The 23,263-nt window shown below is 42.9% G+C and overlaps 1 long non-coding RNA gene across 1 annotated transcript; it reads right to left on the reverse strand.

Annotated features, from left to right (window-relative positions):
• Positions 1-1,637: 1,637 nt before the first annotated feature.
• On the reverse strand, positions 1,638-11,036 carry LOC311422263. The gene is made up of 2 exons (XR_014685244.1): positions 10,819-11,036; positions 1,638-3,277 (listed from the first exon to the last, which is right to left on the reverse strand). It is a non-coding gene; the product is annotated as an uncharacterized lncRNA (long non-coding RNA).
• Positions 11,037-23,263: the final 12,227 nt, after the last annotated feature.

The following is a 23,263-nucleotide window of genomic DNA, read 5'->3' on the forward strand; positions in this document are numbered from 1 at the left end:
AGGTCCCGCTTGTGGAGCAGGATGTGATTTAATGCTCTAGTGAGGACCTCCTAGAAAAAAAAAAAAAAAAAAAAAAAGACCATCACTTCACCACTCAATAAGAGAAGCATCAATTTCTGCTTTTTATGAAAAGAGACAGATGGTCATTTTCTGTGCATTTAGACCAACAAACAGCGCAAACATGAAAGCCTAACTTCCGTTATCCCCTTGGGCGAGTGCCATCTTTCTGAATCCTTCAAATATAATTCTGTTTTGAAAAGTAAAAATCTACACGCATGCTCAACACATCATTTCTGCTGGTATACTTAAAGTTACAGTTAATTCTCAGTACAAAATGTCTATCTCATGTATTGTTATACTACTGCTGCCAGCCAAAAGACCAGAAGGGATGCTGGGCTCATTCGCTTCAGTAGTACAACTGTTAACCATTGCAAATTGCAAACGATCAAATGAAAGCAACTTTAAAATATTACTGCCTGCTAGGTGAACTGTCATAATACGTGCATGCTGTCTCTGCAGTACAAGGAGACTGCCGAACTTCACCTCTCATATCGGTTGCTGTAGCTTCAGCTGCTAAGCCTCTGCAGTGCAATTGTTAGCTGCATCTGGCAAGAGTTGAAGACCCAAGCGGCGCCAGTTTGCAGCCCAGATCACGCATTCAGTTATGCAGGAGCTGCTCTAAGCTCCAGGTTTGTGGCCCTTGCTGTAGCACACAGCCCTTCTCTTGTGTGTGCACAATGGCTACCCAACGAGTAAAGCGATGGAGAGTCAGATGGCAAGAGGAGGCAGTGAAACTAGTGATACTGCTGACATGTGCTTGAGAGTAGTGTTTCTGCTACTCTCCTCCTTGAAGATGCTCAAGAATGAAGAAATGACCAGACAAGGCCAAGTGGTGTAGCTCTGCATCCATGGCCCAGAACTGCCCTTTGCTGAGCAACTTAATAGAGTAGGGTAGGAGAGTAAAGGTAAATTGAGAAATATTTCTGGAAATGCTGCCTATGTTTATTTGGCAGTTCAAAACCTGAGTAGCTTTTCTGAGTCATAAGCGATTACCAAAGCTGCCCCTGTAAAGGAACCCACAAGCTCATTTTGAGTAAATTTGACAGTCTGCTGGGTGCCGCAAAAGCCCAAAGGACCTTGAAGCTCAAGAACTGTGCATGTGAAACATAACTGGAACATTTGCATGGGAAGATTTGCAGAATTACTGTGTGCAGTTGTATCAGTTGGTGATACCCCCTGTCAGGCTGGGTTCTGGCCAAGTTACTCAGGGAAAAGCAGAGCTGGTTTCTCAGTGAGTCTTTGGGATTGAAGAGGTCACTTGGACCTTTTCTGACCCAGTGCTATAAACAATTTTCAACAGACAAGTGATTAAGCTGTACTAAAATCTTCTAAAGCTCAGGCAAGTCTATATAGAAAAACATACCAAACAGCATATATGCTCTTCTTTCTACCTCTTTTCATACCTATTGCTTTGTAAGGAAGTAGACATTTCTGTCTCCCTTTGGGATTTTTGTCTGACAAGCATTCAGTACGCTTTGAAACACATCATATGCAGTGATGGCCTGTAGGGAAGCTGTGTTTTCTGGCTCCTCCTATGATGTATCTGTAGGTAATACGTCTGTATAAGAAGACATTTATTACACTTAAAAAAAAAATATTTATTGCTGTATGAACCTCTTATCTTTCTCCAGTGAGTGACACCTATATACACTGCTGTACAGCATGTATATGTTCATGTTTCCTGGCTAACTTTTGCAGTCCAGCAGTGGATAGATCAACCATTTTATAACTAGCTCTCTTTATTGGTTGTACAGAGTTATCTAAAAAGTGAGCAAAGGCATAGAGAACATGTGAAAGAAGTCCTGCTACACCTGTAGCATGACTTACTAAAGGCTAGATCAAGACAAATCGTTACAGTCAAAAACTGTTGAACTTGCTACAGTTATTGAAGCTACCTAAACCCTTGCAGCAACAGTGCCATTCCTGTACTCATAAAATCCAAGTTCCTCCCAGTCTTCAGAACATGAATCCTCTCAACACTCTCCAAGTGATGCTCAGATGCTTGCTTTCTTTTTGTAACAGGGAAATTAAGGTAAAAAACTCCTGAATCCTGAGTCACGCCCATCACTTTGTTCTACATGCCTGTATCTGACTTGTAATCATTCTGAGTTTACCTTGTCCCATCCACCCTTGCTGTTGGAGTGGCCAATAATTTTTTTTGACAAACTTTGGGACATTTAACCTGTTTGATGTCAGTCAAGTGGTATGGCTTAAAGGACTCATGGGATGTGTAGAGGCTGTTGTGCACAGGGTCTCCCTGGGTTTTCTTCTCTAGACCTTCGGTTTGGATCTCCCCTAACCAGTCCAAAGAGTGTCACCTGCCTGCTGAGGATGGTTATCCTTTCTCTCTCTGCTCAGACATAGTAAGGCCACATCTGGAGCATGGTATTCAGTTCTGGATTTCACGGTTGAAAACAGTTAAGAGACTGGAGCATCTCACATAAAAGCAGAGACTGAGGGAGCTGGGGTGTTCAGCTCCTTGTAGAGAAGCCTCAGGGGGATTTTATGTGTATAAATACCCCAAAGAAGGGTATAAGAAGACAGAATCAGGCTCTTTTCAGTGATGCCTAGTGACAGGAAAAGAGGTGATGCTATGTAAATGTAAGATCACAGAATCACAGAATCACAGAATTTCTAGGTTGGAAGAGACCTCAAGATCATCGAGTCCAACCTCTGACCTAACACTAACAGTCCCCACTAAACCATATCCCTAAGGTCTACATCTAAACGTCTTTTAAAGACTTCCAGGGATGGTGACTCCACCACTTCCCTGGGCAGCCTGTTCCAATGCCTAACAACCCTTTTGGTAAAGAAGTTCTTCCTAACATCTAACCTAATGTTTTGGTGTCTTCCATACCTGGAGATGTTCAAAAGACAGCTGATCTTGGTCCTGAGCAACCTGCTCTAATTGACCATGCTGGTGCAGTGTGATTGGACTAGGCAATATCCTGTTCAACCTCAGTGATTCTGTGACTTTATGAGACCCCGCATACATCATAATAGTGACAAAGACACTAAAACGAAGTATAAAACACTGTAGTGTTCAGCATGTAGGAAGGAGCTCAGCATCCTAGATTTGTCCTCTATAATCCCAACACAATGGCTGGGAGAATAGAGTGGTTCAGACTGGGATCCACAGCAGTCAGTGTATTGCCTTTCCCGTACTCCCATCCTGCACACGTCTTGGCTCTTTGGCTGGAGAGATTTCTTCTGCAAACTGATCCCCCGCAAAACATAAAAAAATGATTCTATGATTCTATGTTGAGATTCACCGAGTCAAGAAGAGATAGCAAGAAGGTTCACAGGTCCTTATGGTTAGACTGCTGCTTTGGCAAGGGAGAGCCCTGAGTTTGGTTTCTTGCAGTAAGGATGCAAAATGCAGAAATAGTCTGGGAACAGTGACTAGAACTGAAGCATCCCTTTCCTAGGTGATTGCCTTTATTGCTGGATCATAGACTCTTCTTTGTCCTCCATTTTTGGCTGCAGCTTTGTATGGCCAAATGCCTCAGCTTCAATGAGAAGGGTACAGACAGACCATTTTTCTCCTCAACAGCCCATCATTTTGGTCGGAAATTTTTCTAAGAAGCAGAGGTGTACATTTGAACCTTCTCAGGATGGGATGGGCACTAAGCCCAGATCTATCCTTTCCCAGAGAAGTGCTTTAGCTGCAGAGAAGCAGGACCACTTCTGCCCTTTTAAAGGAAAGCTGCAGCGGCTGCTGTGTTTTTCACCACACTCCTTTCTTCTGTTGGGTGTCTGATATGCTGAGGATGTCAGAGGATGCCTCAGGAAATCCAGGTCTGAGATCTGATTTAAGCTGAGGCATATGAGAGAGGCAATGAACCCTGAAGAGAGACAGCACACTAAGTCATGTGGTTTAGGTGCATTAAAACATGATGGACAAGCATCCTGAGGCTTTCAGAATCACATACTTGACATGGGGAGCCTGCACTCCTTGGTCCTGTGCAAGGTGCTCTGGTTCCTTGGTGACTTCACCTGGGTTGGCTTGCATGGGCTCACATTTTTGCATGATGGTATGATTCCAGCAAGTCATTATTTTTACCTCTGGAAACCACCCTGGATGGTCACAGAAGTACCATATGTGTGAACATTCTTAAGGTATCAGAAGGTTTTCAGAAGTTGTTTTTTTTTCTTTTCTTTTTCTTTTTCTTTTTCTTTTTCTTTTCTTTTCTTTCTTTCTTTCTTTCTTTCTTTCTTTCTTTCTTTCTTTCTTTCTTTCTTTCTTTCTTTCTTTCTTTCTTTCTTTCTTTCTTTCTTTCTTTCTTTCTTTCTTTCTTTATTTCCTACCTGTATACAAATCCTGTAGATTATAAGCCATAGGGACAACTAATGCATCATTTTAGATCTGGGGCAGATAGCAGCAGACAGCATTGTCCTACACATCTGGAAGATGTTCACATCTCTCCAATCTCTTTCCAGGTACTTTCGTCTTTATCAGGAGCAAGCCCATCAAATTCTGCCCACAGTGCCTTTTATCCCCTTTATTATTCCTCAGTTCTAACCCACAAGACATTTCAAACATTAGAAATGGTTCAGTGCATAATGGTTTTCAAAAACATTCAGTATCTCTGTCTAAATGAGAAAAATAAATATCTAGGGAGCTTTTGCACATGTCAACAGTACTCAGTGAAGCAATATGTGTAGGCAGCACTGGAAATAGTGACAAAGTGAGTATCTGTGCATAACTTGGTAATAATATCATCACTGTCTAGACAACTCAACAATTAGCATCCAGACATACCGAAGCCTTCTTTAAGAAGTCTCCAACAATAAAAAAAAAAAAGCCTCCATGGGGAAGAAAGCCACAGCTCTCTCTTTGCTACCTTGCACATGTACATTTAATTTTAATTTCATATAAAAGGTTGCTTTCTAAGATGTGCCGATTTTCTCAAGGCCACTGCTGAGTGCATGCTTGCAAAAACTACAATTGATGAACATCTTCCTGTTAAAACATCTGTTTTAATATTCTCTGTGTATAGCAGTTGCTAGGCAAAACTCTGTTTGATATGGTAATTCTCATGCACTATCCAGGCTGCTTCTCTCTTTTTTTTTTTTTTTTTTTTTTTTATTTACTTTGAAAAACATTATTTTCAAAACTGTACCAATATTGGGAAAAACAAAGACTTTCTGCACAAGGATATGACTTCCATTGAGGTATCTTTAAAGGCCTTACCCTAAGGCTTGACTATTCTGTAATGCACAGGCCCAACTCTATTCTCACTTGCTTCCTGACTTTTGCCTGTCCACCAAATGCTGCAGATCACACCAGGACAAACCCAAGGCATAGGCAGAATTATGTCCTCTGATTTTATTACACAGGGGTTTTATTGCTTGTACTGGAGATTTTGTCCCAGAGGGTGCATGTTGAAATGACATTAGATCCTTCTTATTTGGAGGATCAACATACCAAGGCAGGCGGTAAATTCCACAAAACTCATGGTTATTCCAAATGCAGGCAGGGATTATCTCTTCCTACCCCTCAGGACTTGATCTCACTAAGGATGGGCTGTAGCCTTTGGGGACTCCTTGTCAGTAGGACACAGTTCTGGCTGCAGGCACCATGAACTTTCTTTGAAAGGTTAGTGTTGGGTACCGCAGCTGCCACGTAGAAAAACTCCTGCTGTCCAGGAATGCAGCAAGGAGTCCCTATTTGACGTTTAAAGCAGTGAATATTTGTGTGCATGATTGCTAATGACATCAGCAGCACCTTCATTGCACCAACTGCTAGAGACGAATGTCTAAGGCATGCTTTTATTCAGTGGTCAAAAGCCAAGGCAAACACAAATGATTTCAGTCATCGTTACCTTTTTTTATACAGCACAAGCTGAACTATGTTGGGAAACGGAGCCCTGCGGTGTCTTTTAGCCCCTTGGTGGATTGCAGGCCAGCAGCCGAGTTGGGTTTTAATTGTATTCATTGCCTTGAGGGCCAACCCCAAAGCCACAAGTGCTCATACTGTGACTCATGCTCTGCTGCTGCTCTGAGTGCTTCTGATGGCTTGACAGCTCTTTTTCCCAGTGAGCAATATAAGCAATAGCACAAACATATAGAAAGACCATCAGAACTTGACAGGGCAGTAATAAAAAGACATTGTTCAAGAAAATTCTCTTCAGCACTTCCCACACTGACATAAAATGGGAGCAGGGTGAAGTGGCTCAGACTAAACCGGTACTTGGCTCTGCAGATTTTGGAACAGAGAGGAACCATGTGATGCATTTTTCAAGTCTGTTAGCATAAACTTTTTGGTCTTAGCACTTTCAATGTCTCCAAGGTGGACAGGGTCTAAAAATTATGTGTCTTTTCCCTGGGCAGATCAGACTGCAACATCCATGGAAATGCTATACTCATGAAATCAGGAGGGTCAATAGTTGAGCTAAGCATGTCTAAGGTTCATTTATGACTAGGATCAAAAACATGTGCAAGAAACTCCCACCCAGAGTTCTGTGGATGACATGAACATTTTGTTGAAATGTCTTTCCCCACCCAGTGGTAAGGAAAAAACCTTGGTCAGTCTTTCAAAGGCTCAGCTTTGGGAGGGGATGGGACTCACCAGCACTCCCTGTGCTCCAGCCTGAAGCTAGCTTTAGATGTGAACAACCTAATATAGCTCAGTAAAAGGCTACTCATTTTCCCACCTGTTTCAGCTCTTGTAGGAACAGCTAATCAATAACAGGCTTGTATAGCTGGTAAGATAACTGCATGTGTCTATATGTGCATGTCTATGCGAGAAATGTCTTCCTGACCATCTATGATAGGTAACCACTGTTTACTTTCCCTGCAAATGAGAACACACAGAACAAAATCTCCTCCGGTTCCCCTGAAAAATCAGGATTTTTCCCTCTCTGCCCAGGAAGCCATGGGTCATATATTTCTGCAAGAAAACATAGACGATACTAGCAGGCATCAAAAGTCCCCAGAAGAGAGTCAGCAACTGTAAGAGATCTAGGGACAGTGGCCCACCCTCTTCCCCTTCCCCCTTCAGAGAGTGACTCTGCAGGATAGGCAGGACCGATCATGGCTGTCAAGGTGGTTGCTCTTCACATCTCCCCCTTCCAACTTTACTTCTCCTGACCAAATACCTTTTTCTTTCTCCACTGTGTTTTTTTTCAGAGGGTGTCCTCTGGTATGCCACAACATATTACTGTCACTGTACATGTTTCCATGTCACAAGAGGAACAGTTTTCCTTGCCATAATGCACACAAAAAGGGAAATGCCGTGTCTGAGCTTCATTTTCATTGTGGTTTGCTTAGACTTTAATACGTACGTCAATTCTCACAATGCGTTGTTTTTTCTGCTCCTCATTTAAAGCCAGAAAGGTCAGCCTGCAAAATGCAATTGCAGTAATTGCACAGAGAGCAGCTACTGCCTTACAAAAGCTCCTTTTCCCTCTTCATTGGGCTGGTGGTGTCCCATACTACATTTTGCTACCCAGGCTGGTGGGCTGGTGTACGTCAGGCAGCCTGGTGCTGCCTCCTCATTCCTTCCCTCCGCTTACTCAAAAGCCTCCTTGTGTGGTGTGGCTGGGCACTCTCCAAAAAATCAGCTCAGAATTCACTCCTGAAAATGACTGTGTGAGGCACTTGGCCACCATTGTGATCACCGGTGCTCTGGAAATGCAACCTTTATTTGTCAAGTGTTAGGAAGAGGTCGTCTGTGCTCTTGATTAACTCTATGAACTTCATTTGCCTGAAATTGAGTTGCTCGTGTAAGGTGTGCTCGTGTAGATACGTGGGAGAAGAAGAATAAATTCCAAGTACAGCTGTCATCATTATGTCCCGTTTGAGGTTTTTAGAGTGTGTGAAAGTTGAAGCAAAATGCAGTGGGGCTATCTGTGTGTCTAACTGGGGAAGCAGGTAAGAAAAGCCCTCCATGGTAGTGCTGCTTTTTGGATGTCAAAGCTGCTCTGGAATACTTTCCCCATTGTCAGAAGAAGCATGTGTTTTGGCCCCTGATCTGAAGTCTTTTAAGGGAAATGCTCTAGTCTGGAAAATTATTATACTGCTTCACAGACATATTTGTGAAATCAGAACATCACCACGTAGGTCATTATTTCATCTCTGCATAGCTTCAGACTCTCTCCATGGACCATTTGGGGAACACTTTGGACAAGGCAAAAGTATTTGAGGACTCCAAAGGAGGGCAGGGAGGCAGAGGGGAGCATCACTTCCCAGCTCAGGTAAAAACAGCATCCCTATTCCAGATGCCACTGACACAAAGAAAAGGAAGGAAGGAGAAACTCAGTTTCAGGCTCCTTCCCTCTTCTGGGTGAAGCAGGACCAGCTGTTGCAATCACAGTCTTCGGGGAATGTAGTGCATGCTTAATTCATCACGGGCAGCTTCCCTGGGAGATTGGACTGAGAGAAGGGAGGAGACGAGTGAAGCAACTCCCAGGCCAAGTTTTCAAACAATCAAAGCACAAAGACTTCCTTGAAAAGCTGCACATTACAAAGCCATTGGAAACTTTGCTTATTCATGTAAGTAAAGGATGGAAAACTCCTTACTGATTCTTTCAGTGCAGCTTGAAAAAAAAAAAAAAAAAAGCCCACATAACTGACTCATGTTCCTTTAAGAGGGGTTTCCTATCAAATCCCTTGTGAGTGTGGTTGCTGAAGGCAGCAGATTCCAGCAAATCTTCTTTCACCAATGGACACAATTCATCCTATTAAAAAAAATAACACTGGCTGTCCTGACTGTGTAGGTGGGTGAGAAAATGTTAACAGCTGCACTCACGAATCTGCGCTGGAGGAGAAGGCTGCCAAAAATACTTGTACTGTGAACAACTGTTCTAAATTTGGTTACCTGCTTTATATTATTCAGTAGCCAGGCTCTCTCCTTTCTCTTATCCTATTAGATACGTAAAACACAAAAACAAAACCCTTTCTATCAAAGACAGATGAGTCCACCAGCTGTCATCAGAAAACCGGGGCATGGCACTGTTTGCTGTGCAATTGAGTGTTTCTAGCATTTTTGACAAATGAGGAGGAAGCAACACATTTTTTGCTCAGGAAGGCACTGATGACAGCCCTGCAGGAGGGCCAAGCCTGAGATGGACTGGCCCTGACACACAGCAAGGAGGGGAGGAGAGCAGAGGCTCCCTGTCCTCCCTGAGTCCCAGGTCCATCTCCTCAATCCCTGCAGGAGAGGTGCTGGGCTGCCTCCTTGCTCTGCAGAGCCACTGCCACAGGAGAATGCAGAGAGCCCTACCCTGATCCTTGTGCAACACACCAAGCATGCCCAAATGCACCCCTTTGGGCTGAGCATGAGAAGGGTTTGTCTTCTTCTGGCCTTTGGAGGAGGACACTTGTCCTGTACCTCTGGTGGCAAGCTGCCCTCCCACAGGCTGTACAGAGCACTTCCATTTTGCTGCTGCCCAGTGCCCTCTGGTTTGCAGCCAGGACATCTCCTGTGGCTGGCGGTGAGCTTGCTGCAGCAGAGATGGTCTGGTGTGGGGGTATGCACACATTGCGTCCTCATACAAAACTGGGAACCTTCTGTGCCCTCGTTCCACCATGCAGCACTACCACTGTGAAGGGACTGCTGAGCTAACTATGAAACACAACTTTTTCCTTTTTTAAAAAATCATACTTTGCCTCTGAGACACAATAGCCACTTTTACTAATGAACCACATCTTTGGCTTCTTTTCTTTTCTTTTCTTTTCTTTTCTTTTCTTTTCTTTTCTTTTCTTTTCTTTTCTTTTCTTTTCTTTTCTTTTCTTTTCTTTTCTTTTCTTTTCTTTTCTTTTCTTTTCTTTTCTTCTCTTCTCTTCTCTTCTCTCCTCTCTTCTCTTCTCTTCTCTTCTCTTCTCTTCTCTTCTCTTCTCTTCTCTTCTCTTCTCTTCTCTTCTCTTCTCTTCTCTTCTCTTCTCTTCTCTTCTCTTCTCTTCTCTTCTCTTCTCTTCTCTTCTCTTCTCTTCTCTTCTCTTCTCTTCTCTTCTCTTCTCTTCTCTTCTCTTCTCTTCTCTTCTCTTCTCTTCTCTTCTCTTCTCTTCTCTTCTCTTCTCTTCTCTTCTCTTCTCTTCACTTCTCCCTTCCCTTCCCCCTTCCCTTCCCCCTTCCCTTCCCCCTTCCCTTCCCTTCCCTTCCCTTCCCTTCCCTTCCCTTCCCTTCCCTTCCCTTCCCTTCCCTTCCCTTCCCTTCCCTTCCCTTCCCTTCCCTTCCCTTCCCTTCCCTTCCCTTCCCTTCCCTTCCCTTCCCTTCCCTTCCCTTCCCTTCCCTTCCCTTCCTTTTTCTGTTCATGCAGCCTGCAATTTTCTGGATGAAATGTTTTGCTCTCAATTAACTGTGGATGCAATTTAATGAGTAGGCCAAACGGTGATAGTTAGGCACATAACTAACATCTGGAATGTGCAGTATTAGTGGCTTAGTTAAGACCCCTTAATTAAAATGAGGTCATTCAGTCCTCCCTTCTCCGTTTGTGCAGATGATATATACTTAATACTGAGTACTTGCTGATATGTTATTAGGACCACATAAGCCGTCTATTAAGTACCAGGGAAATTGTGGCTTTGATGTGTCAGGTACCTAATGAAGATGAAATTCAGACTGGGAGCCATATCATGTCAGAGTGCAGAAAAGATCTTTCTGCAAGCTTTGCTCAGTCTTTCTTATGAAGCACATTGATTGCTTCAGTAAGAAAACCCTTACAGTAAGCCTTCCTTCTAGGACAGATATAGAAGGTGCCCACTTGAGGAGCAACAACACGCTATTCAGATACCCCAGGACCCCTTGGGCATCACTCACCCCTCTGTAGCATCCCTTGGGGAATGCCACGCTGTTGGCACATTTCGCAGACATAATCTGGAACTGTTTTTCCAAAGTCCATAGCACTCTTGGCCAGTGATTGGTAGCTAATTAGAGACCTAATTAGAGTTCAGCTTGGCAAACACTGTTTTCCCCACTTAACAGTATACTCTCTTTTTGTAAAGATGACATTTTTCCAGTCCCTGAAGTAAAGCGGGGTGGGCAGGAATTGACCTCACCTCTCCAGCTGTCTGGAAGGGAGGTGTCTCCCTGAACTTGTCAGCCAGGCTCCCTCTGTTGTCAACAGGGAGAAATAAGCACAGGCAATTCATCTCACCTGTCCATGAGACCGAGCTGAGGTTGGGGTGAGCTGTCCCCCAGCAGAGTCTGCCTCTCTCCTTCTCCAGGGACACAGACCGTGCACACAGCTCTGAACATTAGATCAGACGTAGGCTGCAGTGGTGTGTACTGGTGCATGTTGCAGATTGCTGCAGCTCAGCACAGCATAGAGACCTTCCCCTTGGGACAACCTGGCCATGCATGAAGCTACCTGAGCTGGTGACAGGGGCAGCTGGTGACAGGGGCAGCTGCTGAGGTCCTGCCTCAGGCTGATAGCCCAGATCAGGAAGCTGTGCCTCTGGTCCCAGGGGCAGGAGACAGTGAATCTCGTAGTATCTCCATGGGATCAGTGACATTTTGGTTAGGGCTTCACATCTATTAGTCACTTGGGTAGGAAGTGCGTGGGGCAGGGGAGGGTAGGGGGGAGAATATTCAAGCATTGTTCAGTAAGTGTTATAAAATTGTCACATGGTGCTTAGAAAATGCTCATACTGCAGAAGTCTCAGACGCGTGCAGCCTTATCAACCAACCGTCTGACGGCATCAGCCTGATAGCCATCCTGCTTCTGATCTCATTAGCACCAGCGTGCCTCAGGAAAAACTCCCCCGATATTCACAGATTTGTGCCACGCTGATGCTGGGGTTGATAAAAGCCATGCAGTGCACACAAACTAAAAACCACTGTCAACAGTGCAATTTGTCAGGAGCTGCAGCAGTGCAAAGCAGACCAGTGGCTACATCTCTGCGGTCTATGCTGTGCTTGGGTGCAATTGTTTTGCTTTGAGTCTCCAGACACTTGATCCTCAGCTGTGTCTGAGCTGTGCTTTGTTCACCTTAGGGACTGGAGGAATAATGTTGCATTTACCCCTCATGGCTTTCTAAACCTCCAGCCTTGAGGCTGGTCTAATTTACACGTCTGTGCCTCCAGCCTTAGAGAGGTATTCCAAGCCCCTGGGGATGCCACATGCATTTGCTATGTCCCAGCTATGCCCCAGCAGGCAGGGACATCTTAGCAAGTGCCCAGAATGAACCTGGGCATGCCTTCGCATTGAAACAGACTTGCCTGCTCCTGGAGATGTTTTTTGGACCACTTTGTCCTGCTGTCTTAGTAAAAGCCTAGCCTGAAGGAGGCAAAGGCAACCTGCACGTAAGATCTGTGCATGAAAACCTTATGTTATGAATGTGTGTCAGCAGACAAGTTGTCTTTCTCCTATTTCAGCATCTGTGAGCTCAGCATCCAGTGGAAATAACTGCCAAGAGGACAATCTGGCACACGTGGACACTTATAATTAACTATCTCCTGCAAGCTACAGGAGAGGAGAAGGCTCATCCACCTGCCCTGTGCTTGGATTTTGGGGTGACTGGGGAGACACAGGCAGCCTGTGGCAAATATCAGTCAGTGGGCTGAATTTCTTTCATATTGCCTCCTAGACATGAAGGTGGTTCTCCTAAAATCCTATCAGAGGACTGCAGGTAATTTTGTGAGTGCAGAAAGTACCATAGCATTCCTAGCAGTGCTCAGGCTGCCAAACTTTAAAATTAATGGATGCTGTAACAATGTAAAAATGTAGTGAAAAACTACATTATTTTATTTTATTTTATTTTATTTTATTTTATTTTATTTTATTTTATTTTATTTTATTTTATTTTATTTTATTTTTATTGTATTATTTTTATTGTATTTATTCTATTCTATTTTATTTTCTGTTGCCTACCCCTCTGTCCTTTATTTTCTGTTGCCTACCCCTCTGTCCTTTTTTCTTCCAGAGGAATGTTAGGAACTGAAGGAGCTGCTAAATCTCCATCCTTAGATAAACAGCAGGCACGGGCCAGAGCAGCCTTTGCTAACTTTAGAAATGCTCTTCTTCCAGCTGAGGAAAAGTACTTTGGTCTGCAGACATCCACCATGCAAAGCTTTGGTTTTATTAGCTCATCACTATGTCAACATCATACAAGAAAGTCATGTTACCATTATCTATACAAAATAGATTAGATGGGGGGATGAAAAGGGCTTGAAAAGGTAAAGATAGAAATATGTTTAGTTTCCTAAATGTCAGAAATAGGCAGCTTCTGTCTTCTGTCATGATACTGATAAAGAAATAGTGTTATTATTCTAGTGGTTTAACTTGTTAAACTATTTATGTTCTCAACACAGATATTGTCTTCCTTGGTCTTTAATTGATCCTTAACCCCAGAGGAGATAAAAAAATAAAAGACTGAAGTATTAAAAAGCCTTTTTTTTTTTTTTTTTTTTTTTTTTTTTTACAAAGGACTTTATTGGGAGGGAAGTCTTGTCTAGCCAGTTTCATTTCTTGCACAGGGTGAAAAACACTAATGATGCTTTGGTAATGAAGAGACATGGAGAAGGAATAGAGGAAAAAAGTAAGAATGGGAAAAAAAATTAAGTAAAAATTTGATTTTCATTCAAGCACAAAAATCCACAACTGAAATTGTGCTTCCACCTCAGCAACCCTTTTATGGGATCTTGGATGCTTAGGGATGTTTGTGTAATTGCTTCTTGTAAATGATCTTCTACTCTGCAACACTTTACAGTAAACCACTTTCCTTTGCCATCTGTTATCCAGTTGTTTTAACTGGGTTTCCAGTTATTTGTATCAGTCATTTACAAGAACCTTTTTAACCTCCATAAAATGAAATAATTGAAGCCTATCTTCTTGACTCCTTTAGCATATAGTTGACATGTGCTTTAAAAGTGAGGGACATAGGGTTAAAAATCAGCGTGTAAGAAGCAGTAATTTGTAAATCACTACTAAGCAATCCAGCAATGCCAAAAATCCTTCTTCCTGAAAGCTCTGAGTGTACACGTTTAATTGGAGAAAGCAGTTTGGGGGACCTCCCAATGATTTTTCAACTCTAGCTCATTTTTTGAACACATGCCATTAGCAGCCACTGGCTGGTCAATGTAAACAAATATTTTAATGACTGAAAATATGTTTTGTCAAGCACAGAGGTACTTTATGCCTTTCTAGAAAACAGTGTTGTTGTCTAACAGCTGGGAAATGAAGAGTTAAGGCATCCCGCACCACCTGGTGCTACATCAAGGGGTAGCAACAAGGAGCATCCCCTGCTAAGGAAGGGCTCCTCTGTCTCCAGTCACCACCATGGCAGGTGGCGCCCCCGGGCCATCCTCTAGCCCCCCGCTCATGGCAAGGAGCAAGGTAAGTGCTGCGTTAGCCCATGATTTCAGGCAAATTTGCCCTGCCAAATTTGAAATGCACTGGCACAGCGAGGGCTTGGTAGTTCATGGGGAACCAGGAATGTTAATGGGTTTGCATTCTGCTTGGGAGAGACAGTGGAAAGGAAAAAAAGGCTGGGGGAGGGGGAGAAAGAAATCCGGTGTAATTACAGGGTGACAAGCAGAGCAAAGGGAAAATAAATATGAAGACAGCATTAGAAGAGAGAGAGACCAATGAAGTAAAAGGGGTCTAACAAAAAACTAAACATGGTGCTACACTGTGTCCTGGGTAGGGACTGCATGGATGGGGCACCTCACCTCTGATTCATACAGCAGGCTTCCTTTCAGTGATCAAATCAGATTCCTTTTTTTGTTGTTTGTTTGTTTTGCTTTTTTTTTTTTTTTTTTTGTTAATTGAAAAACAGTTTTAGAAATGTGGATTGCAATTACAGGCAATAACAGAGCTCACAAAAGCAATCTTGGCCTGCAGGCCATGCCCAGGGGCTGGGAGCCCCGTTATCCCTCTCCAGGGCTGGCAGCCAATGCCAAGGTCATCACCCACCACTTCTCTACAAATAACCCAACTAATCCATCCATCCCCAGGAAGAAGAGGTCCCTGTGCCCAGTTGTGTTGTGCAGCACAGCATCTGAGTCACTCCAGCCCCAAAGGGGATAGGGCTGGTGTTAAAACTCCATGAACTGAGAAGAACCTCAGGTTCCAAATGCTCTGAATTTTCTGAGTATTTGCAAAAATAAAAGCCGTCTTTAATGTCAAAGCAAAATAGTCAGTATTTTTTTCTTTTTACCATGCCAACGTTTATCAAAATATTTTGAGAATTTCCAACAATAATAAAATACATTGAGAAAAGTGAGTGTCACAGCGGCAAAATGCAGCATTGTCGGGATGTTCCTACAGGAGTGCCTCATCCCCATGGGAGTCCATCTCGCTCGTGTGCACACTTCAACAGCAAATTGAATGCTTGGTAGGTGAGCTTCCAAATGCCTGAAGTCAATGGGAGGCTTGCTATTGACGTCAGTGGAGCTAGAGTTTCACTCAGTAAGTGATGGCAGACATTGTGAAATATTTTCTAACGGCATTTGCTTGTTAAACATGACCAACTTTTTGCCATCTACTCATGGCTTTCCTTTCCTATGCTCCACTTCATCATTTCTGACCTGCGCTGTGCAGCCCTGGCTCCAGAGCAGGGCGTCTCTCCCCCTTTCCAGGGTGCTGAGTCAGCGCTTAACAGGGACATTATTGTCCTTCAGTATACATTATGCAGCTTATTTTACTATGAAAATTCATAATTTGGGAAGAGCATATGGTTCTGATTCAAACTGGAGCCTGCATTTGATCCTGATGTAAACAGACCAGCTTTGGACGCAGAGACTCCCACCATTTGGCAAATAGCAAATATTTCGGATCCATTCCAGCTCTCCCGGGAGTGTATGGGAGGCTTGCAGTTGATTTCAATAGTAGCAGGCTCTAATGAAATAGAATATTATAGAAAACAAGATATCCCTGTAATCCTTCAAATTTAACTGTTCAATGAGAAAAAAATCAAGGAGGGAAACTGAGCAGAAAAAGCAGCAAAAGACCAGAGGGAGAGAGGCTATTGACTGTGGCAGAGAAAAAGAAAGTGCAGAAAAGTAAGAAAGAATATCATGAAAGGAGAAAAATGGGGGAAGAGAGGAACATAGCCAGATAATATTATATGTGTGTATATATATATATATATATTTTCAAAAACAGGACCCAGAGACAGAGAAAAAGAACTGTATTTTTTTTGGCAGGTTTGAAGAGAGAAAGAAAAAGGAAGTAAGACAGAGGGAGTCCCAGGTCTGATTCACCAAGATAAATGTTAAACATATTTATGCACATGAGTAGCTGCAGTGATGGGCCTGGAGTTAAGCACGTACTTAAATGCCTTGCAGAGCAGTGACAAAATAAAAATATGCAGAGGAGGGAGAAGGTCAGAAGGGAAGGAATGCAATCCAACACTTTTAAAGAAAAAGTGTCTATAAGAAAGAAGTGGATAAGGACATCTCTTACATCACTGTGACAGACAACAATTAAAAAGATTGGGTATAAGTTGAAGAAGGAAGATTTTAGATATATTCCAAAGATAACATCAGTAGAAAAAAGCAATGAAAGGGAAAAGGGTTCTGGTTTTAACACAACGATAACAAGAAAACTTCTGACTTCTTTATAGGTGTCCGTATCCTGGAGCTTTACTTGAAACTTTAGCCCAACAGCAAATAAGAATTAGGAAGATTAGCATTCCTGAAATAAGAATTGTTCTCAGCTTGGCTTTACTTTGAGATTGATAAGCAAATAAATGCCTTCTGCTTCTTTCCTACTTTGTGTTTTACATCCCAGGGAAAGCTCTTGCCAATCATACCAACCAGAGCCAAGGCAGCCTCTTACAAGAAAGTCCTCACCAGCTATTTCTGCACCTGCCAACAGACTCTGGCGATGCCTACCTGACATAGCTGCATGACAGATTGTAAGAGACAAGGTGGTGGCTGGCTCTGGTCCCTTTTCTCAGATGGGTTAATGAGAAATGGTTGATTTATGGCTGAGACCAAGAGGACTTGCAAGCTGCATGGGATTTTCTGGCAATAAATAAATAAATAAATATAAATATATGTATAAGCTCATGAATTTCACAGCCTATTGGCTCTGCTGAGGACTGATATAACTGTATAACTGTGCCTCCTTTACACTGGCCACATGAGAAAATAAAAAGAAACAGAAAAAAGTAGAAAGCATAAGTTATTTCCTTTTTTTGTTTTCAAGCAAACACCACCACAGTCCACATTGCTTGCCTTTATCAACAATCCTGTCAGCCTTCCTTCTGTATTCTGGAAAAACTTTATAAAACTATAATATACATTTATTAGGCAGAAACAAATTGTGAAAACTTAAGAACTGAAGAGTACAAACTTCACTGTGTTATTCTGCAGAAGAATTCCAGCTTCCCACTAGTAGCATGAATGTTATTCTTAATAACTTCTTGAAGTTTCCACATACTCATAAAATTCCTTAAAAAAAGATTAATTAGAAACACTGAGGAAATGGATTTAAAACAAAACAATTTTTCTCCACACCTCTGGGCTGACATTTCTTGGCAGCTGAAATTTCAAGCACTCTCAGCAGAGTTAACAGAAAACTCACTCTTTGTATATTCAAAGAGCGGATCTTCATTCCACTGAGACTGTTGCAGAAAAGGCCAACACCACTGGTTGGAGATGAGGGTACAGAGACACCCCTCATGCACCCAATCTGCCTGGCAGTTATGGGGTGCTACGGATTATTTCTTTTGTTAGTGAAGTCATCTTTCTCTGAGAAAAAATAAAAATAAAAATAAAAATAAAAATAAAAATAAAAATAAAAATAAAAATAAAAATAAAAATAAAAATAAAAATAAAAATAAAAATAAAAATAAAAATAAAAATAAAAATAAAAATAAAAATAAAAATAAAAATAAAAATAGAGAACCCTCTCCATAAGCAAAGTCACACCATCCTCTGGGAAGCTGACTTCATATTTTTTTCCAGTGCTGCCCCTCATGCATAGGAGAAACTCTTTGTAAACACCCTGAACATTACCTCATTATTTTTCTTGGTAGCATCAAAACTCCCTTTCACCGCAATGCCTACAGAAAATCTGGCAGAGATTAGACCAATCCCATGATTTAAAATCCTGATCTCTATTCCTGTTATCCCCATCTCCCCTGTATCCAGCTGTTATGTGCCTCACAGGTAGACAGAACCATCTCAGGTCAGGATGTCTTTTTTTCTGTCCTTCTTTTAACAGCTGGATGCAACATTCATGTGAATATTCGATCAGAATGATTTAACAATATTTCCATTTCTTCAGCATAGCAGTAGCAGGTTGGTCTATAAATATCTGCCTGACTCAGTGAGCTTGTGTCTCTGAGAGGCCTTCCTATCCCTTCTCCTTGGGAAATGCAGTTTTAGCTGCCTGGGTGGAGTTGTCCCTAAAGCCGAAGCTCTCACCCCTCTGTCCCTTGGCCATGCATTGTTAAAGCACTGACAAATTGCAGTCAGTTTTTCACACTCTGCTAAAATAGTACCACACCAGCAACTAGACCCTAAGAGGAAAAAATAGCAGTCACTCAGGCAGTGTGATGGGAGGAAGAATAACTCAGCACTAATGTGTAAATATATTTTTTTAATGAGGCTCTCTGTTTGTATTTTGAAGTGATGCAACTACTGCATTACCAGCTGTAGAAGAGATGCTGGAGAGCAGGCTGCAATGCTGGCATAAAGCATGGCTGTGGCATTGCAGTTTGATTCTTTCAGATTGAAAGAACTCCTATTCCCACTGTAATTAAGAAGGGAAAAGTACTGCCCTACACCTTTTTTTTTTTTTTTTTTTGTGTGTGTGTGTGTCTGACATGGACCCGCCATTCCTGCCTTTATCTCAGGCACTGGTGCATGTCAACTTTGTTGGGTGAAGGCCCCAAGGAGGAAAGAAGGCCCCAAGGAGGAAAAGAACTCCTGAGCTGTGCAAAGATCTCTTTTGCAAGCACCCAGAGCCCTGGATACGAGTCTTGGATAATCTTTCCCTATCATGAAGACTTCTCTGAAAGCGGTGACACAGATTCAGAGGAAAAGTTGCATCAGAGAATCCTGCAGAGCAGGGCAGAGATGAAATTCTCTCCTGAAGACAGCTGAAGTGGTGGTGGTTGTTGCTGCTAAAACCAAGCATCTGATTAAAACCAAACAATCATATTATTTTATTATTTTATTTTTTTCAGGCTTGAAGAGGATGCTGTTTGCTGCCCCTTGCCAAGAGTTTGTGGTGGCTGGTGAATCAGACAGCACCACCATGCACTGGCTTTTGTACATTTTCATGGGCAACTGGGGAAGAGAGCAATACTAGTAAGCACCTACAGGCCTGGAAAGGGATAATGACTTCCACTGATGAACTGTGTGTTTGTACATTGCTGCCAAGGCTGACACCTAGCCTGCATTCACATGCCACAAAGGGGAACCTAACTTGGAAACCCAATGTCAAATGCACATCCCTTGTGTTTTGGTCCTTCAGAAATCAGAATTCTCCTCTGGAGACTGCTGTTTTTCACAGATGTAGTGAAAATCTAGCTCAGTTTGGTTTTCAATTTCAGTAATCCAGGTAAGCACCGAAGCCTGAGGACTTGAAAGTGAAGATGGGAATGCATATTTGGATTTCCAGGCTGTTGGGTAGATAGCCAGCCAGGTTATTTAGAAGCAACATTCATCATCTATATGAATAGATAAATGAATGTAACATTGATAGGTCTAAAAGAGAGGGCAATGGTGGTCAGGTTGCTTATGCTGGAACATAGGAGTCTTGCACTTTTGAGGTAGGCATAGTGAGCGTGCAAACATTTTACACAAGGCAGAGCAACCTCAACAGCAGGCTAGACAGAAGAAAGCAAGTACAGGGACCTTATAAGTTAAGGCAAAACACTAGGAGATAAGAGATGGAAGGGAAGGTTCATGGTCTCCTGGAAGGAATGAGATTTCAGTCTGCATTTTCCACATTCCTGTATGTGCTCTAAGGACCAGACCAGTGGAGAAAAGGGACACATTGCTCCCTCTCCATCTATGTCTTGTGTAAGGCCCACTCTCACAGATGTACTCACAAAATGCTGGTGGGATGGGGCCCAGATTTTGAGACAAATGGAAATCAATCAGTTTGTGAATGCCTACAGTGTTGTTTTATTTGTCGAACTGCTTGTTATGGCCAAGACATGAAGGGTCATATGGGAGTCCATACCTCTATGGTATATGGCCTAGGTATGTAGAAAATTACTGGATAAAAGTAGGGTGGCTAGTTCAGGCAGTTCTTCCAGAGTGGCAACTTAGTGGGAGGTTTATGGATTTAATTCTTGTCCTTTGGCATACAGATTCTTTTGTGGATCCTATGTGTCAAATCCAAAGGCAGACCCAATGACTACACAACTTCCACATTACCCTAACTTTCATGCTCTGAGCCAAGTAGAGTGAAGTTTAAATTTGCTATGTATAATCATCATTACGCTAAAATTGAGTCCTCTGTGCACATTTTAAAGAAACTAAAAGCAAATATTGATAGCCCCAGTGGTAACTAGACGTAAAAGCAAAAACCTTGGGCAACTGATGAAAGACAGGGTTGTGGCTATAACATGGGAAGAAATACACACCGAACTGTAAGAAGAAAATTCCTAGTTGATTGGTTCCTAATGTAGTAAAACAATTCACCCTGGGACTTGTAAAATAACTGTGAGAGCTTAAAGTGATTCAAATTGGCAGTTCCAGCACAGTCCCAGAGGACACGATGCAATAGCCATGTTTAAAACCTATTACTGGGTTCCATGGAAGGCAGAAGAGCCAGCCCAGAGCCACCACAGGGGGTAGGACGTGAGGGCAGGATGTGCGCCAGGGCTAGGGAGGGCTCCTCTCTCTTTTTAACCTCCTTTAGCTTCGTTTATGGGAAGAGTTGAGAAACTTTGCCTCCAGGATGCCCAGCACTGCTGCTCCCTCTGACCTCCCAGGACCCTTGTACAGTTCTTGTGCTTTAAAATTTCTTCCATGTGAAGATGTACTGAAAGTCCCTGCAGCGTTTTAAGTATGGGAACTGTTCCTCAAATAGCAAAAAAAAAAAAATAATAATAATAATAAAATCAAAATGGAAGGCCCTTTCTAACATTTATACTCACCAGAGTTAGACATGAGAAAAGAAACCAGTCTAGGTCTTCAGGTTTGTGCCTGAGGTATCCCAGGAATAACTCACCCAGGTGGGTTATGAGGCTCTTAGCAGATGCTAGCAGGGACAGCCACAGGCCCTTGAGATGTGGTGATGGCCAGAGCCATAAGCCATGTGGACACCTTTTGTGTCCCCCTGCTTCACTGTATGCCAAATGGCTGGATGGTACAACACATAATTTCTATGCAGCAGTTTTCTTTAGCTGAGCTGTATTAAGCAAACTACCAGGCGCCATGGGATAACATGTCAAAACTTGACTCTGAAAGCACTCTGCAGGTATTCAGGGAATTATAATAGCTTTGTCAGGTCAGGGTCTGAAAGCTGTTAAGTCTGACATCACTTGATCATCCAAAGTTATGTAATGCTGGTATTATATTTTATTGCACAGACTGTTTTTCTGTGGTCTTTACTCTTTACCTCTGAGCAAGCTCATTTGTGCCACTGCGAGTCCACCTGGGCATGGCAAGCTAGGCCAGCTCACACTCATCTTCTCATTTGCATGGTCCCTTATGGGGACAATCCTCAGGGAGCCACAACCTGGGGTAGCCAGCAGTGGCACCATTTTCAAAGAGCTGTGCTACTTGCAAATGGATGCCTGCCCCTAAACTTCATAAAATTAAGCAGAAAACTGAGCAGACCGAACAAAACAGGTGTCCCTCTCTGTTCCCTGGTTCTGTGGAGACTCATGCATGAAGGAGATCAGCTGAAAGTGAATGGTGAGAGTTTTTTTCCCCTCATCTCCATACTTACTGACCAATGCAGTTTAAGAGATACGTTATGGACAGAAAAAGATGGAATATAGCTGCTGGGTATGCACTTGCACAGAGGTCAGACATGACAGCACTACAGCTCTAATTCATCCCGTAAGGATATCAAAGCATTGCACAAGGAGGCTTCCGTGTTGGATATTCAGTGCTCCTGAAGGTTTTTCCCAGGACATACCATAACGTTACAGCTTCCATACTACTGGTTCATGACCTGATCTGCATAAAGCTTGCTTGCATACCTCTGCCAGAGCTGCAGTTGTGTTTCCTAACCATATTTCAGGCACAGTCAGAGGAAGAAGGCAGCTAAAGAGAACATACACCTCTAAAGATTACCTGTGGCATGAGATTTCCTATGGTTATTCACCATGTTGGTGTAGTTTCCTCACTGCTCTGCTCACAGCTGTGCCAGGAGGCATGTACTAGCCCCAGCTTTGAGAACGAATGAAGCCAAGAGGTGTGTCAAGACACATGGGAATGTGCTCATGCAGGAGGAACTGACCACGATGCACCAATTTCCTGCACTTTCATCCTCACCAAGGCAAATGATATTTTTCAGCAATATAAGGGTGTCTGTTGCAGGGTGAACAGCAGTTCCTTGCATCCAGGGTGAACAGTTTGGTGGTGGAGATATCTACATACAGTGTGATGTAATACTGTGTAATTAGAGCTTGCATGCTTCCATTCTTCCTATTAGGTTCTATGGAATTGGACTCACAGAAGACAAATTTAGTATAGACCAGCTTCAGCCTGTTTTTGTTTGTTTGTTTGTTTTTGTTTTCTTCCATCATTATAAACACTTATTTATGCAGTACTCACTGCATCTGAACAGAGGCTGCTACCACCTGGAAGGCATGCCATGCATCTCATGAGCAAACAGGAAACGATGAGAAGTCCCCGCTCCTTCAGTCCCCCAAAAAGGAAGGGAAGTGAGTGTGATTGAAGGGTAGCCTGTGGAGAGCTGTTGTGCTTGCCCATGCTGCATTTCTCCTCCATGAAATAAGTTACTCATCTTGAACATAAAAGGCTGGGCCACTGTCTAGTCCTGCTCCCAATGTGATGCTTGGGGCAAGGCTGTGTCAGGTTTAACTGGTAGATTATGTATCACAGTGAGCATTTCAGCAGCCCTACTCCTGAACACGTTCAGCTCATTCTTACTGACACCTCGTTTTGAGAAAGCCTCTTGGACTCATTTCCCCCAGAAGAAAGGCTTCAGTCTGGAAACCCCAGTGAGTGAAAGGGGACACAAAGCTCTCCAGCTCTGCTCACACCTTGTCTGAGCAATGGTTTACACCTCAAGTCATCTATCAGCCCCCATGACTCTCTGGCAGGCTGTCTACTTTTGATGTGTTTCAGATATTTTTCATTTAAGTTTTCCTGCCT

Source organism: Aythya ferina, assembly GCF_964211825.1.
Source record: "Aythya ferina genome assembly, chromosome: 1".
Classification (NCBI taxonomy): Eukaryota; Metazoa; Chordata; class Aves; order Anseriformes; family Anatidae; genus Aythya; species Aythya ferina.